The sequence below is a fragment of the Cebus imitator genome, unplaced genomic scaffold (assembly GCF_001604975.1).
Source record: "Cebus imitator isolate Cc_AM_T3 unplaced genomic scaffold, Cebus_imitator-1.0 Scaffold890, whole genome shotgun sequence".
NCBI classification, from domain to species: Eukaryota; Metazoa; Chordata; class Mammalia; order Primates; family Cebidae; genus Cebus; species Cebus imitator.
The window spans coordinates 37,721-55,988 of record NW_016108205.1 but is presented as its reverse complement, the minus strand read 5'-3'; the positions used below and the strand labels follow the sequence as shown (position 1 = coordinate 55,988).

Genomic DNA, 18,268 nt, shown 5'->3' with positions numbered 1-18,268 from the left:
TAGTTGGCACAGGATATTTTAGTATTCACCCTGAGTACTGATTAATTAGGGCCAATTGAAGAGCCAACCATTTTTCTTTTTAAAAAATATAGGCAACAGAGTCTTATTCTGCTGCCCAGGCTGGAGCGCAGTGGCATGATCTTGGCTCACTGCAACCTCAGCCTCCCAGGTTCAGGTGATTCCCCTGCCTCAGCTTCCTGAGTAGCTGGCACTACAGGAACATGTCACTATGCCTGGCTAATTTTTGTATTTTTAGTAGAGATGGGGTTTCTCCATGTTGACCTGGCTGGTCTCGAACTCCCAACCTCAGGTGATTCACCTGCCTTGGCCACCCAAAGAGCTGGGATTGCAGACATGAGACACTGCACCTGGCCACATTTTTACAGTTTTATAGGTGCTCACTCAGGTGTGCTTGTATAATTCTGCATACTTTTCTCCCATGTGTAAATTCACGTTACCACCAATACCACAGTCAAAGTATAGATCTGTTCTGTCACTATGGGGCTTCCAGGTGCCATGCTTTATAACCACAGCTTCCTGCCTTTGACAAACTTCCTAGTAATTGAATTCCTCAGGGCAGAAAGTTGGATTCATCGAAAGCTGTGCAGGAGTGAGGATACTGATGAAATGGCCACCTATGTGGTCATTTGCAATCCACCTACTGTTTTGTTGATTACTTGGAAAGACAGGAGGGTTTGGGTTGTTTTCTTTCTTTCCCCCCTGCTTTTTTTTTTTTTTTTTTTTTTTTTTTGAGACAGAATCTCACTCTGTCACCCAGGCTGTAGAGCAGTGGCATAATCTCAGCTCACTGCAACTTCTGCTTCCCAGATTCAAGTGATTCTTAGCAAATAACCCCACATTCAGGATATATTTCTCAAACCAATCTGTAAAAGAAATAATCCAAGATAGTTACCATTATGCCACTGACAGACTGTGCTGCCAAGAAACCAGTTCTCTGTAGAGTGATAGGGCCTTAAAGAAAAAGGGAAAAAGAAAGAAATATAGCAAACCATAAATTTTAGATTATAGTTTTACATATTGGATATGGACATTTACATTTGGATATAGATTAACCTATATACTCCAAAACACTTCCCCTCTTCCAGAAAAGAGAAAAATCTTAGGAGTGGAATTTTATGAAAGGAAAAGCACAAAGCTGTAATGATGCAGCCTGTAAGGTTTAATCTCGGCCATAAGCAACTTACTGTAATCATATTTTACCCCAAAAGGTTGCTCCACAATGCATGTGCTGTGGCATGTACTTTAGAAGCCTTTGTCTTCCGTTGTGGTCTTTGATATAATAGAGCGAGATGTTCTGAAACCTCCTCCATCCTACAGAAAATATGACTGGACCTCAGGACTTGAGGATTTTCTTATGCCAGCAGTGTTTCTTTAGGTGCATCTGAGGGGGTGAGAGGGTAAGATGACTGATGGAGAGGAAATCCACAGAGCATCAGGCACCAAGTATGCAGCAAAGGGACCCACCTGCAAGAATCTAAATCTAACATTGCCCTAACTGTTGCCCAAGCCACCCAGGATAATGGGGTAATGGGGGTCAAAGTTCTGCACAAATTTGCAGGGAACATTTTCAATCTCAACGTGGATGTATATCCCAGGTCGAAAACCCTCATACTGAGCTCTGTCTTCACCATCTTGATCTTCAAATTCTGTGAGATTCAAGTATGCATGACATAAAACAAACAAACTCCATATGCCATTATCTGTAACAAACATAAGATTAACACGAACAAATGAGCAATTTCTATGTAAAGAAACTGTGGAAAGAATTATATAGGCTTTATTCTATTAAAAATGGTACACATTTGGCTGGGCACGGTGGCTTACACCTGTAATCCCAGCACTTCGGGAGGCTGAGGTGGGCAGATCACTTGAGGTTAAGAGTTTGAGACCAGCCTGGCCAACATGGTGAAACCCTTGTCTTTGCTAAAAATATGAAAATTAGTTGGGTGTGGTCGTGCATGCCTGTAGTCCCAGCTACTTGGGAGGCTGAGGTGAGAGAATTGTTTGAACCCAGGAGACAGTAGTTACAGTGAGCTGAGTTCATGCCATTGCACTCCAGTTTGGGAAATAGAGCAAGACTCCACCTTAAAAATAAAAACAAAGCAAAACAAAAAAACCACAAAAAACTACTATGCATTTTACCTCTACAGTCTGCTCAGAATATGTCCCAACTGTTTTCTTCTCTGCTGCTCCAAGGTATAGCAAATGTAGACAACTCTGTGGAGCCCTGCGTGCCCAAACACTGGAAAGGTCCCCAGTCCACACCTTCTTTCCTTCCTCACCAAAAACCCAACACCGCCCTCCCCTTCACTCAGCTGATGGCTGTTTCCTGATTCATCCAAAACCGAAAGAACCTCCATGGTCAAACCTCTACCAGGGTTTCCTCCTGTATCCAGCCTTATCAGAGCTCTGACTTAGCCCATAGGAGAGCTATGTGTGGCTATTTAAATTAAAATTAATTACAATTACATAATATTTAAAATGCAGTTCCTTAGTCACTCTAGTCACACTGGAGGTGGTCCCTGTCAACCTGTGGCCAGGGTTACAATATTGGGAAGCACAGACGTGTGCCTCCATGATAACCAAAAGTTCTACAGGCAGCTCAGGCACAGATGATCTGTCCATGCCTCAACTCAGGGCCACACATCACTTGCTCACTAGTCACCATCCACTCTTCCTGGACTTTATTCCAAAAGCTCTTCTCTCTGTTATTTCTCTTATCTCAAAACCTTTTGATTCCACTTCTTCAACTAACAACTTCTCCATTTCTCTGCTTCTCTCTGCAGCAAAACCCCACAAAAATTTTCTGCAGTCACAGATTCCAGTTCCTCTGCTCCATTCTCCTACATCCATGACAAGTGGAACTTGCCAAGATTCCTGAAGGCCTCCATGCCCCTCCTCCAGTAGTCAATGCTGCCTTCACCGTAGTTACAGGGCAGCGGGATCTGAACAACATGTCACCTCCGTGTACAGGGGCCTGAGTGCCTGCATGCTGACACTGCTTCTCCCTCCTGGGCACTGTTTCTCCCTCCTGGGCACTGCTCAGGCCTCACCGTTGCAGTCAACCCCTCTCACCCACACCAGTCCTGCTCCTCCCTCTCACTCTGCACTCACTCCCTGGTCACTTCACAGCTTTAAGTGGCATCTACATGCTGAGAGCTGTTCATCTAAGTCCCTAGCCAGTCCTCTCTCTCTAGACCCAACACTCTGCTTGTCTGCATGACACCCAGCTGACCCAAACATCATCCTCCCAAAGCTACATCTGTATAGGGTTTCCTGTCTAACTTACAACAATCCACCCTTCCAGGAACTTCCAGTTGTCACCCTCATTTCCTCTCACACACCCCACATTCAGTCCACTAGGAAATCCTACTGACCCACTTCCAAATAAAGTATATCTGGTTTGACTCTCTGTCTCATCTCCACTGGCAACCCTCTGGTTTGTGCCACCTGAATGATCTCTTGGCAGAGTGATCTGATTACCTGAATGTCTCTCCTCTGCTCAAAATCCTCCAAGGACTCCCATTTCAATGAATGAAAAACTCAGTGTTTTACAATGACCCACAGGCTCTACGTCATTTTAAATTGTAAATGGTGTGAAGCGAAGACTTCAGAGTTAGCTTAGTCATGTCTGTCAAAAGTCAACACAGACTTGCAACCACCAAGCTAATGCCTAATCAGGAGACAGTTCTTTGACTAGATGAAGACCTAGGCTGAGCAGAGCCTTTCAACTCCATTTCACAAATTGTATACCTAATCTGTTACAGCTTACAGACACTCCTGGCCCCATAAACAAGGTGCAACTCAGATGCTTGCCATCAACTGTACACACGTTTCTGTATCCTTCAGAGTGAGATCACCACCTCCAGCAGCCTGCTCAGCACCGCCAGGCAGGAGGGCCACACCATCTCCCTTTATCTCCACATCTGACCTTACACTCTACATGTCCTTCTGAACTCTGACCAAGATGAGTTTTCAGAGCACTCCTCCTGGGAGCTCTGGTGTGTCCATAAGCCACACAGGCCACCAATCACCTGCCATTAAAATCAGGGAGCAGCAATCTAAATAGGCAGCCAAGGCTTGGACTAAAGTGAACACTGTCTCAGATTACTACACTGTGAAAGTTTCAAAAGCAGAGACCGTGTCTCAGTCATTTCTGTTTCCTAATTCCTGGTACAAATTAGGTGTGGATATTTTTTTGGTGATTTTCTGACTGCAAGGACAATGAACTCACTGCATGAATAAAACACACTCACATCATCTCTACCCAGAGTCCAAATGAAAGGCACAGAAGCAGGATAGAAGCAGAGACTCAAATGAACGCAGGGATTCCTGTGCTGTGATAGTCTTGCTGAAGGGCTGAGAGGAACTGAGGTTTCTCACCTGCGCTTGTTTCTGCGTTTCTCCTTTGAGACCATGAAAATATGTGCTTTCTCCTTCATCACATTCTGCATCAAACATCTCCTTCTTATCCAAATGCTTTTTCTTGGCACTTTTCTCTTCATTGGGGTCAATGTCTTCCTTAACTTCTTTCTCTACGTCTTCATTCTTAAATTTCCAGAATAAAAAATGTTGTGTACATTTATGAAGGTCTTTTTTAAATTAGATTTTTAGTTCTATTTGAACAAAACAGAAAAATTCAATTTGAACAAAAAGTTCTATTTAAAAAAAATTTTAGCAAAAATCTTTATCATTATCAATTAGACAAAACAAAATACGACATTTGTCTCTGAATAACATGGTACTGCTACAGGAAATGGTTACATCTGCATTACAATTAGTTTCCATTCCATAAGCTGGCTGGGAACACAAACCGGAATAAAAATAATAGACGTGCCCCTCACCCAGGTGCCTCTAGACCCTGTTCTAAATAAGTATTAGAGAGAACAGGAACTTCATTCTTTTAAATGACAATGAATTAATTTAAGAAGAGAACAATGGCAATGGTGGAATGTAAGTCCAAGGAGCTAAGATTTCTGTGAATGAAAAACCACAGCGGACTTGGCAAATGACTGGCAAGAGGCAGTAGTAAGTATCATCCAAAACTTAACAAGTAAACAAGAAAGCTTCTCTCTGGTCCCCACATCCCCATCATTTAGGAAGGAATCCGTTCACCCAGTCTGCAGTATTCACACATCACAAGTAAGATTTGCATTTCTCAATGTGGGCCTCTCTCAGAACACAATGACAAACAATAGCCAGCCACAGCAAAGTCATACCTGAGTAATGGGGCCTGTTTTCCCTTCTGCACGTCCTCTGTTTCCAGGTCTTCAAAGTCACTGCAGAGCTTCTCTGGGAAAAGAACACCCAAAGGCTGCTCTGTGAGCCAGGCATGCATGTGCCGCTGACCCCATCTGCCACAGGCCCACAGTGTGCTCCATGTTCCAAGCCTCATTTTCACTGTTCCCATTACTACACACACAGTCAGAACTTTGCACTCAGGAATGCTTTGTAATTCATCATCTGTTTAGGTAAACTAAATGGACCCAAGCCACATTTCCACACTTCACGTCAAAACCTCAATCTCAGTTTTCTCAATCTGCTCTGTTACTCAGGCTGGAGTCCAGTGGTGCAGTCTCAGCTCACTGCAACCTCTACCTCCTGGGTTCAAGCAATTCTCCTGCCTCAGTAGCTGGGATTACAGGTGCCCATCACTGGGCCTGGCTACTTTTGTACTTTTAGTAGAGATGGGATTTCACCATATTGGCCAGGCTGGGCTTGAACCCCTGATCTCATGAACTACCCACCTCAGTCTCCCAAAGTGCTGGGATTACAGGCGTGAGCCACCAGGCCCAGCCAATGCACACTCTTTATGAGAGACACAAAGGTCTGCATCCCCCCAAACGAATAGTTCAAAGAGTGAACAGAAAAGCCCCATGCTGATACCAGCACATGTGAAAAAGAGTCTCAATGTAAGTTCAACACAACACAATCATGTAACACACCTAGGGGAAATCTTAGATTATATAAAACATAGCATTTAGATTAAGAGTAGAGCCCCAAACCACACCAAACCCATGGGAAGAGCTCATTCACTCATTCCTTCATTTGTTTTTGGAGCTCTGGGCTCAATTATAGGTCCCACTCTTAAAAGAAATTAACAAGTAAGGCTGCAGTGGCTTATGTCTGTAAACCCAGCACTTTGGGGGCCCTGGAAGCGGAGATTGCAGTGAGCCATAATTGCGTCACTGAACTTCAGCCTGGGTGACAGAGTGAGACCCTGTCTCAAAAAAAGGAAAGAAAGGATATAAAAGAAATAGACAAGTTAAAACTTATTTGGAGACCAACGTTTAGAAGGCTATTAAGACATATTCACATAAAAGCCAAAGAACCAGGTAGATGATATGACAGACAGGAAGCTCCTATTTGTAATAAATGCAAAGAAAGCATCACATAGGAATAAACCTAACAAGAAATGTGCTGGAAGTTTGATTTTTTAAAAAAGAAGAAAAACGTTAATAAGCTACCGAAGGACAAAAGGAATAGCATCACCGCCATCACTCGTAAGTGCTCTCTACACCAAGCACTGCATTAAGTACTTTCCTTGCCTTAACAACGTTCTTAAATCCAAGGAAGTTGGTGTTGTAATATTATCTACGGAATAATGATTTGCCCTCATTTGAACAAAAAGACTCAACATCAACAATATGCCAATTCTTCCTTTAACACAGCTACAACCCAGAACCATCACTAAGGACTTCTGGTCTAGAGAAGAGAACAAATTATTCCCTCCTGACTAAGAAGTGTAACCTCAACTCTAGAAATAGTAGACAAGAGATGATCAGTGGAGACTTCTGAAAGGTGGACAGAGAAAGCCTGCCAAGGGACTCTAGCACTGGGGAATGCATAGTGGCCAGGTGTCTCCCTGGACCCCATCCAACAAGAGGGTGACCCAGGCCCAGTGGCTCCCAACTCCCAACCTAGCAACAGAAGGCAACCCAGGCAGGTTCAGTCATCCCAGGTCAAAGGAGATCTTCCACACAACAAGAAAACCAGCTTCACACACCAAGGCAACCATCCCCCACCCACCTAGCTGTAGCAGGTGGCCCAGCCTGGGACCGCTCCCCTGTTTCCTCAGGTGGTTACCAGCAGGGACTGGTGGGAGAGTCCCAGTGATACCAGATAAGACAAACAGACCAAAATGGCACCATCTAGGCTCCGTAATTAAATTGTCATTGGAATCACAGCCCACAAAATAGACCAGGACCTAACCAGGAGAACTACCTGCAAAAATAAAAAAAAAGTTACATAGGCCTCCTAACAGAATAACCCAAATGTGTAGAAATCAAAAGAATATCACCTGCCATACTACTGAGAAAATCATAATTTGAATGTGAAAGGACAACTGAAATCATCAACACTGAAATGAGTCAGATGCTGGAACCATCTGAGTCATTGCTTTTAATAGCCAGTATAAAAGTGTTTCAACAAGCAACTACAAATCTCATGGCAACAAGCAAACAACTAAAAACTTCACCAAAGACAATGAAGAAGAATCAAATGGAAATTAGAAATATAAAATACAGTAGCAGAAATTTTAAAAAAATGTCTGTGGATGGGCTCTACTGAGTAAAATAGAGATGACAGAGGAGAGAATCAGAGAACCTGAAGCCTGATCAACATAATTCACCCAGTCTAAACAACAGAGAGAAAATAACCTAAAAACAAATGAACAGAGCTGCACAGACCTGTGGGACGATAACAAAAGACTCCACATTTATGTTATCTGAGTTCCCACAGGAGACCAGAGCTGCAAGAGCACACAAAGAACTAATTCCTGATGATTCCCACATTTGGTGAAAGGTATAAACTTACAGATTCAAGAAGCTGAGCAAACCTCAAAGTATACCAAAGAAAGCAACACCAATTAAACCTTCAAAACTAAAAACAAAGACCAAAAAGACCCCCTACAGAAGGCCTGTAGGGACACGCCAATTCAAATACCAGTGTATTTCTCCTCTACAATCATGGAGGCCAGAAGGAAGTGTCACAACATTTTCAAGTGCTTAAAAAAAAAAAAAAGAATTGTCAGCCACAAATTCTATATCCTGTGAAATTACCCTTCAGAAATGGAGAGAGATATAAAGACATTCCCAGAGGAAGACACTATAGGAATTTGTCACTAGTAAATTTAGAAATGCTTAATATGTGCTGTCATTTCCAGAATACAAAAAATTAAAACAAAAAAATAAGTAAATGACTACAGAAAGTTCTTATGCAGAAGGGATGAATATGGAAATATGTGAGGGGGGACAAAAGAAAGACTAGAAATGTGGATACATACACTAGACAATCCCGAGTTCTTAAAATCACATTTGTTGGCTGAAACTAAAACTATACCACCACCTAATACTCAAGCCAGTGATTTATAAAAGGAGACATAAATGGAAGGCAGCTTTGAAATGGTAAATACTGGTACCAGTAGACTACTATATTACAATACCCATATTGTAACATCCAGAGCAAACACTTTAAGACTATACAAAGAGATACATGCAACAATATTATACAGAAATAAATCAAGATGGAAGGAAAGAAAAAAGAAACAAACAAAGCAAGTAACAAAAACATCAGACTTAAGCAATTACATAACAAAAAGCACCTTAAATGTAAATGGCCTCAATAAACCAAAAGACAGATTGATGGAGAGCATAGCTATAATAAACACATGGCCCAGCTAGATACTGTTCATAAGAAACTTCAACCTCACTTAACGACCTAAGTAGGCTGAAAGTAGAAGAATGGAGAAAGATATCCTATGCAATCATTAATTTTTAAGGAAGCAAGAGTGAATATATTAATATCTCCTGAAGTGGACTTCAGAGCAAAATAATTTACCAGAGCTGGAGAGGGTCTTTGCTAAATTTTAAGATCTGAAATTTCCTATGCTGCCTTCATATCTTTGAGCCTCACAGGGTCCCAAAGGCCTAGCCATGGGTTTTTCTGTTTCTACCAGACAGCCCCTACCCCCGCCACCTAGCAGGAAAGCCTCCCCACCAGGCTAGTTCTTTTGTCAGCCAGAACAGCTGCACCTAGGCCTAGCAAGTTTCACTTCACCTGTCTGCCAGCCCATGAATTTATTCAAACAAGCCAATCACAAACCCTTTGGGAACTAATGGTCATTGTGCGCTCGTGTTACTATCAAGCCTGCCTGCCTCCCCCAACCCCAGCCCTCACTCTGCTACTGAGTACACTGCCCATCCTACCCTGCTTGGCATGCAGTATCCTCCTCTGAGCTGTGGGTATATGTGACTAAAACACTACTATCAATCTCATCCATTTACCCCTCCTTCACCAATGGGGTGGAATGAAAGTGACCATAAAAACTGCATAATGACAAAAGGATTAACTCACCAAGAAGACATCAACTTCAACATCCTCCTCTCAGCAACTGTTAAAACTAGGCAGAGGCCAGGTGCAGTGGCTCACGCCTGTCATCCCAGCACTCTGGGAGGCCAACTGAAGGATTGCTTGAGGACAGGAGTTCAAGCCTGGACGACAGAACAAGGCCTCATCTCTCCAAAAAATTTTAAGTTTAGCCAGGTGTGGTGGCACACACCTACAGTCCCAGCTACTTGGGAGGCTAAGGCAGGGGAACTCCTTGAACCTAGGAGGTCAAGGTTGCAGTGAACCATGTCTGTGCCACTGCACACTCTAGCCTAAGTGACAGAGTGAAACTAGGCAGAAAAGGAGCAAGGATTTACAAAAGATCTGAACAGTCAATCAGCAAAATCTGACATTTGTACAAAATCCCACTCCCCAAGAGCAAAATACACATATTTTTAAAGCCAACAGAACATCTACCAAGACAAAATACATTTGGGGCAATAAAAAAAATCACAGCAAATCTAAAAGAATTCAAATCATAAGAATATGTTCTCAGAACATAATGTAATCAAGCTAGAAATCTATAATAGAAAAAGAAGAAACTCTCTAAGTACTTGATAATTAAAACTACGTACTTATAAATAATGCATGGGCCAAAAAGAAGTCCCAAAGGAAATATTAATGAAAATACAACATATGAACATTTGTGGAGTGTAGCTCAGCAGCGCTGGGAAGGAAATTTAAGCACTAAATGTTCACATTAGAAATGAGAAAAGACAGGCTGGGCATGGTGGTTCATGATGTAATCCCAGCACTTTTGGAAGCCGAGGTGGGCGGATTGCTAGGTCAAGAGATCGCCAACGTGGTAAAACCTTGTCTCTACTAAAAATACAAAACTTAGCTGGGAGGGATGGTGCGTGCTTATAGTTCCAGCTACTCGGGAGGCTGAGGCAGGAGAATCACTTGAACCCAGGAGGTGGAGGTTGCAGTGAGCCAAGATTGTACCCCTGTACTCCAGCCTGGCAACAGAGTGAGACTCTGTCTCAAAAAAAAAAAAAAAAAAGGGAAAAAAAGAAACATTAAAAAGATAAACCAATAAAGAAAAAAAATTTCAAAAAGATAAACCAATAATCTTAGAAATTTCAAAAAGAACAAAATAAATCAAACAAGCAGAAGAACAGAAATAATAAAGGGCAGAAGTCAATAAAATTGAAAACAGAAAAATGGAGAAAAACCAATGAAACAAAAAGCTGGTTATCTGGATGGAATCAACAAAACTAATAAATTTTATGACAAAGATAAAAACAAAGAAGACACAAACTAAAAACATCACGAATAAAACAGGGCTTCTCCAAAAGGCTCCTGCAGCCATTAAAGAGTATTAAGGAAATGCTATAAACATCACCCTCGGAACATCCAAGATGTTCTCTTGCAGAAGACACTCAGTGCAACTTCTGCTTCCCTAACGGGCCTTGAAATACCTTGAAAATCATAAACTAACAAAACTCAGGCAAGATGAAATGGTTAACCTGAATCATCCTATACCCATTAAACAAATAAAATTTGTAATTAAGAACTTCTGAACACAAAATCTCCAGGCCCAGATGGTTTCACTGGAGAATTACATCAAATATTTAAAGAATTCATTCCAATTCTATGCAAACTTCCAGAAAACAGAGTAGGGAACACTTTGCAACTCATTTTATGAGGCCCTTATTATCTCGATGACAAAATCAGATGAAGATGGTACCCCCCAAAAAAGGAAACAAAAATAAAACAAAACAAAAAAACTCCCACAGACCAGTAACTCTCATGAATGCAAAAGTCCTAGATTTGTACAAAAATTTTCAACTGGTGTTTCTTTTGTAGTTCCTAAGTGTGATGACTGGGTGTTCATGCATATGTGTGGGATATGTCACCCTGAACCCTGTTATGACATTAGCATGTAAAGCATCTGATATGAAAAGAAAAAAATAAAAAAAAAACACACATATTTCCATATATTGTATTTTCATTTTCATTCATGACCAACCAAGCGAGAGTTATTCCAGGTATGCAAGTCCGGTTCAACAGTCAAAAAAATGAATCAGGCCAAGTGTGGTGGCTCCTGCCTATAAACCTAACACTGGGAGACTGAAGTGGGAAGATCACTTGAAGCTAGGGGTTCAAGACCAGCCTGGGCAACACAGTAGGATCTGGCTCTACCAAACAAACAAACAAAAAATTAGCTGAGGCAGGAGGATCACTGAATCACAGGAGGTCAAGGCTGCAGTGAGCCATGATCATACCACTGCACTCCAGCCTGGGTGACAGAGGAAGACTGTGTCTCTAAAAATAAAAGGATCAATAGGATCTATATCAAAAGAGTAAAGAATGAAACCCATATCCAGATGATCATATCAACTGACACTGAAAGGCTTTAGACAAAATTCAACACCCAATCATGATAATAAATAAATAATAGTGAAAAGATTGGGAACAACATAGGATGTCTACTCTCGGCACTCTTACTCCACATTGTACTAAAAGTCCAGTCATTGAATTAAGGCAGAACATTTTAAAACAGAAATAAGGCTAGGCATGGTAACTCACGCCTGTAATCCCAGCACTCTGGGAGGCTGAGTCAGGCAGATCACTAGAGCTTAGGAGTTTGAGACCAACCTGAGCAACACAGAGAGATGCCATCTCTACCCTCCAAGAAAAGGTAATTAACAAAAAGGAAAAGAAAAAACCATACAGGTTGAAAACAAAAAAAATAAAACTATCCCTATGTTTTCTACACAATTGTCTGTGTAGTCAATTCCAGGCAATTTACAAAAACAAAACAAAAAGCCTCCTACTAGTAAGTGAGTTTAGCAGGATAAAAGATGAACAAATGAATTTTTTTTTAATGAGGGAAAAATATTTAACTGTTTTCAGTAATCATATTATTCTGATACTTTTGTGTGTAATATGGGATAAAGCAAATGAGTAATTATGCGATTCTCTAATTTCATCATCTTCTGATTCGACCAGGTAATAATTCTCCAGTGGAAGAATGAATAAGATGTAGTCCTGAATGTGAACTGGAAATATCTATATGAACTCTCTTAGTTCAGATCACTGAGAAGCCTACAAGTAATGACCAACTTATGGCAGTAATCATTTGTATGCTTAGGCTGTCATGCTGAAATACCATTTTCTACTAAAAGAAATCAGGACTTCTTATGGGTGATTCCAAGTGCTCTCTCACATCAGAGAGCAAGAACTGATCAAGGATGACTATGACCATCACATAAGGACTCAGGAGCCAGCAGGCAGAGACTCCTGCAGGCCACAGGAGGAGCTTTGATAAGGAAGAGCTTCAATAAGGAAAACAGGCACAGCAGCACAAGGCACATCAACTACATTGAATGACAGAGGTAGCGATGACATGCCAAGTCCTTGTTAGAACATCCATAACCTGACATCACCACCACTCTCCCAGAGATCATTTTCTTGATATCTGAGGATTACTTTCCTCTCTCAGCACAAGCAGCTACCTGCTGATAGCCTGGAGGGTAAATGCTATCCGACAGAAATATAATGTGAGCCAAGTATGCTATTTCACCAATTCTTGCAGCCACTATAAAACTAAAAGACAGTTCCAGTGAGTATCTGCAGTATACCTGTATACGATTCATGGCATTCTAGCTGAGAAACATGGATCTACTTGCCATGCTGCTGAAATATTAAGCCTAATGTAAGCATTAGTGATGCTGTCAAGATCTTCAGTTTTTCTCCCCTTCCTAGATATTCAGAAGGATTACATTTTTTGTCTCCATTGACATTAAGCACGACCACATGGTCAACAGAATCATCAGGTGGGAAGGGACACATATCATTTTACAGCAGAAGCATTTTGCACATTAGGTATTAATCTCTGCTGGATGTCAACATTTCCTTCTGTTTCTCCCTCTAGCTGTAGGCATTTTAGCCGTTAGCCCTTGCTGCTTCAGTGCAAATATCCTAGCTAGTTAGCTGGAACACAGCAAATCAACAACAAAAGCATCTTTTCACTCCATTAGTTACTGGTTTTTCACTTTATACCACCCAAATGACATGACTTCCCTGAACAGTTAATAGATTAACAAATTAAATTTCATATAATAAAACCACAACACTGAAATAAGAGAAAAATGATACATTTTCCTTTATTATTCCTGTTTGATTGTGGTGTATATATGACATTTACAATTAAATACCAGAAATGAATATGTGTGTTTCTATCTCTCACAGTATAGTACTCTGTAAGTATAAGCAAAAGTAGTAGGCATAGTTCTATAGTTCATGGACTTCAGAATATATGGGCGTGTCCCATCATATTTGTTTTGAATTAACTAAATAAAACTAAAATATTCAGAAAATAATATTATCATAACTTTACTGAAGTTACTGTATCTTATTTAAAATTCTTAGCAGGGACTTATACAAATTAAGTGCTCAATAAATATTTGTTGAACTGAATGGCACCCTGCTGGAAATATATCTCATTTATTTCATCTTGGCTCAAAGTAGCCTCCACCAGAGGGAGTATATCATTCCTAAAATGTCAAGGTAATATAAATAATTCATACCCCTCAATTTGATTATTAAAGAAAAAGACAAAAACCAAATTCTCATTGCCAGAAATGTTTTTCTGTTACTACTTTAAATCTATAGTATTCATCTAATAAATCTGACTGATGACATCTTATAAAGTATTATTTTTTGTTTTATTTAATAGCTTATAGAGCTTCTAAGAAATTTAAAACTGCTTCTAATTTAAATTAAGTTATAAATCTCAAAGTATAAACAAATCTTTAAAACACAATTTCTAGTTGCTTAAAATATATTTAGTCTAAGTATCTTTAAAGATGGAAAAACACAACAAAATACTATTACAATGACTGAAGTTGATAAAAATTCAAATAGTGGCCATCCATTAATGTGATCTGAAGTAAAGCATGTATTTCGTTCAAACTGAATAAATCTGATTTTTAGCCCATCCTAATTGGATACTATACCTTCACTGACATCTCAGTTAAGTTTGGCTTGAGGCTCAATTTTACTGCCACTTGCCACTTTTCCTGGGTCTCTTTGTCCTGGGCATGTATCAGGAACTTGGCATGGTCAGGAGAGAGTGGAAAGCTTCTCACAGCATACACCATGCCATCTTCATCCACCTTAAAATCTGCTGGCTCATTGCTCTCATACTGCACTTTTCTTTTTCCATTGCAGTTGCTAAACTTCACTGTAAAAGATAAGAAGTATGTCAGTTATTATAATTATACTACAGGGGCAAAAACAACTAATACTTAAACTCATATCCTGCTTGAGTTAAAGGATAAAATACAGTAGCATGAACCACAGAAGTTTTATTTTTATTTTATTATATTAAAGCATTTTCACAGTATGAAATGCCAGATGGTAATTCTGAGCTATGCTCTAGCATTTCCTTCTTCCAAAGCTTTTCCCTCCTTCCCATACTTCCCTTGACACTGGGTACTTAAGTGCACCTGCTTTTCACCCTGACATCTTTCATTGACACTGCCTCCCACCCTATTACAAACTTCCAGTCACTCTTCAGTCCCAAGTCTAAAGTCACTGAAAGTACAACAAGCAAACCCCTTGTTCTCAGTCTTCATGTAGTGCTCTGAGCTCTGCTACCTCAGTTTCTTAGTCATGTTACACTGCCTGGAATAAGCAGTTTGGGGCAAATGTTCTTAATTATCTTGCATACCCTGAATGCTTAAATGTTCTTAATTATCTTGCATACCCTGAATGCTTAAATGTTCTTAATTATCTTGCATACCATGAACGCTTTCTGGCCCACAGTCTTAATCCATAATTTCTGAACAAATGCTTACAGGAAGAAAGCAATGCATTTATTAATGTTGAATGACTACTACGCTCTAGAATTGCAAAACCTTGTGGCAATTAATAGGTAAATAATTTGCAAATTTCTATTCCTTATAATGCTTATGGTACTTGTATTAAGCAATAATGTATTTACAAATTTTAAAACAGATGAAAATAAAAGTATATCTCAAAAGAAATTTTAAATTAAAAAATGATGAAAAGAGTAGAAGAATTCAAAAAGGTTCAATGTCTTATCTCTATCATAATGCAAGGATTTCACACTTGAAAAAAACTAGTGCTTTCTTAAATGCTTATTCTCCATAGGTAATAAAACAAAAATTAAACCATAAACTTGTGTAGAACTAGACATATTCATGATATAATAAAATAATACAAATATTCTCTAAGGAAGATTATTTCCTTTAAAGTCCTTAATTGTTCTTTCTGAAGAAAAATTCAATAGGAATAGCAAGTAAAGGGATCAAATAAAAAGTCATTTTTTATTTCTATAAACATCTGATGTTATGTTCTGTCTATAATCACATGGGATACTCTTTGGAATGCAGTTAATAGGGACATATTACAAAATATAATCAAATACAACTTGTGCATTTCTTGAGGATCTAAATAACTTAAAAATCTTAGTAACTTAAAGTGTTAATGACCCCCCCATTGCACATATGATCTGCTGACAGTTCTTCTGCTGTCATTAGTATAAATTCACTGAGACATGCACACAGCCACAGCCAAATAACAGACATGCGTATTTCTCTTAGTAACCATAAAATTCTTGATAGAAGTCACAAAATACTTTAACTACTGAATATATTATTTTCCACATAATGCCATCTATATCATCTTTCATATTTCAAACATTTCAAAGTGAAAATAAAAGTTATGTCTTAAGCTAATGTTAAATCAAAATGTTTGTCTTTGGAGTAGAAGTATCCCAAAAGATATTTAATTACTCCATCTTCCATGCCTCATGATTTAAAAGTGAAAAATGAAAATCTTTCCTACAGAACAAGCCATATACAGCTCATCTTTCATTAAAGACAAAAAATGAAAAGTGAAATTGTTGTTTGGAACCCAGCTGAGAAATCAAAAAGAGACTTTTGCCATCTTTTTGTATAAAAAGTATCTTTTTATATCACAAGAGGAATTCATGGTACTTAAAAACATAATCTGGCTGGGCACAGTGGCTCACTCCTGTAATCCAAGCACTTTGGGAGGCTAAGGTGTGTGGATCACCTGAGGTTGGGAGTTTAAGACCAGCATGAAGAAACCCTGTCTTTATTAAAAATACATAAAAAATTAGCCTGGCATGGTGGTGCATGCCTGTAATCCCAGCTACTGGGGGGACTGAGGCAGGAAAATCACTTGAATCTGGGGGGCATAGGTTAGGGTGAGTGGAGATCATGCTATTGTACTCCAGCCTGAGCAACAAGAGTGAAACTCCGTCTCAAAAAAAAAAAAAAAAAAAGTAAAAAGAAAAACATACCCTGGATCAGAAAAACTACATATTCTTCTACACACTTTTTTGTTAACTGTGATCACTCTAGTATTGTCATCCATAAACACCAGGACTGTTACATATGCCTCCTGGGTAGTCTTCTCAGTTCCTGGTCATGACATGCCCACTGCTAGACTAGATAGATACCTGCTATGATTTTCCCCTCCCTGCTTAAAACCTGTAATATTGTATGTCAGATCTTTAACTTAGAGTACAGCGCTCTCTTAGTTCTTGGTCACCTGGTCTCTTCAATTTTACTTACACCACTTTCAAAAACATATACTGCCTGGTGAGAGAGGTTCCAGTCATTACCTACCTCGTGCTGCCCAACCCCATAGGCTCATCATCTTATCTGGGATACTCTACCATTTTCCATATCAAAGCCCTAGAGCCAGGCTATCATTTTGGGGGAAATGTCCACCATGATGCATTTCACAGGAATTCAGCCTATGCTCTCATTTGAAACTGCTCTACAATTTTAATTTTAATTTTTGTACTTCCTGTCCTTGAAACACACTGATACTTTATTTTTATAATAATAGTTATAATAATGGTTATTAATAATTTCATATTTCATTCTTTCCCTAAGCAGACTATAAACTCACTTGGGCTTCATGAGAATTAAGTCTTGGTTTTTTTGTTTCTTATGACACTTTACAGCAACAGGGACAGTAAAAGTGCTCATTAAATAACCATTAATATCTTACAACTTTTTCAAAAACTAGGAAACAGACTGGAAACAGAAGTACACAGAGCCAGCTGGGTGTGGTGGCTCATGCCTGTAATCTCTGCACTTTGGGAGGCCAAGATGGGTGGATCATGAGGTCAAGAGATTGAGACCATCCTGGTCAACATGGTGAAATCCCACCTCTTAAAAAAAAAAGAAAAAGAAAAAAAAGAAGCACACACAGCCTACTGTAGTAACATTTCAGCAAAAAAAACCAAATGAACAAATAAAACGTAGGGATGTCAAAAATTCAACTTTTTATTAGATTGTTGGCAATAGAAGAAAATGAATTAATACTCATGGAAGGCCAAGCACTGAAAAAGACACTTAAGATTATGTCACGGACAAAGGTAGAAGATGGCTGACTAGAAACAGCTCAGGATTGCAGCTCCCAGTGAAAGTGCAGAGGGTGAGTGGACGCTGCATTTCCAGATGGATTTTTATTGCCCACAGACCAGGAGATTCCCAGGCAGAGGAGCCCCACCTATCGCCAGCATGGATGTTTTGGCCAGCGTGGCTGTTTTGGCTAGTGCGGCTGTTTCAGCCTGTGTGCAGCTGCTTTGCCCGCGCCCTGGCACGGCAGTTCTCCGTACACAAGACACAGGTCTGAGTGCCCTCTTAGCTGGCGATTGGAGCCCTGAGATGGCCGAGTCACCCATTCATCTGAAATAGCTAGCCAGGCCAGAATATTCCTAGGCAAAAAAACTGCCAGGAATCTCAGCGCTGCTGTTTCAGCTGACTCAGTGAGTCGTGGCATGGGAGATCCTGGTGCCTTTTCAACAGGTGGCTGGAACACCTGGGAAAAAGTTGTCCATTCAACT

The 18,268-nt window shown here is 39.9% G+C and overlaps 1 non-coding gene across 1 annotated transcript; it reads left to right on the top strand.

The window, feature by feature from the left end:
• Positions 1–11,205: 11,205 nt before the first annotated feature.
• On the top strand, positions 11,206–11,308 carry LOC119469847. Its single transcript, XR_005198696.1, has one exon. It is a non-coding gene; the product is annotated as a small nucleolar RNA U13 (small nucleolar RNA).
• Positions 11,309–18,268: the final 6,960 nt, after the last annotated feature.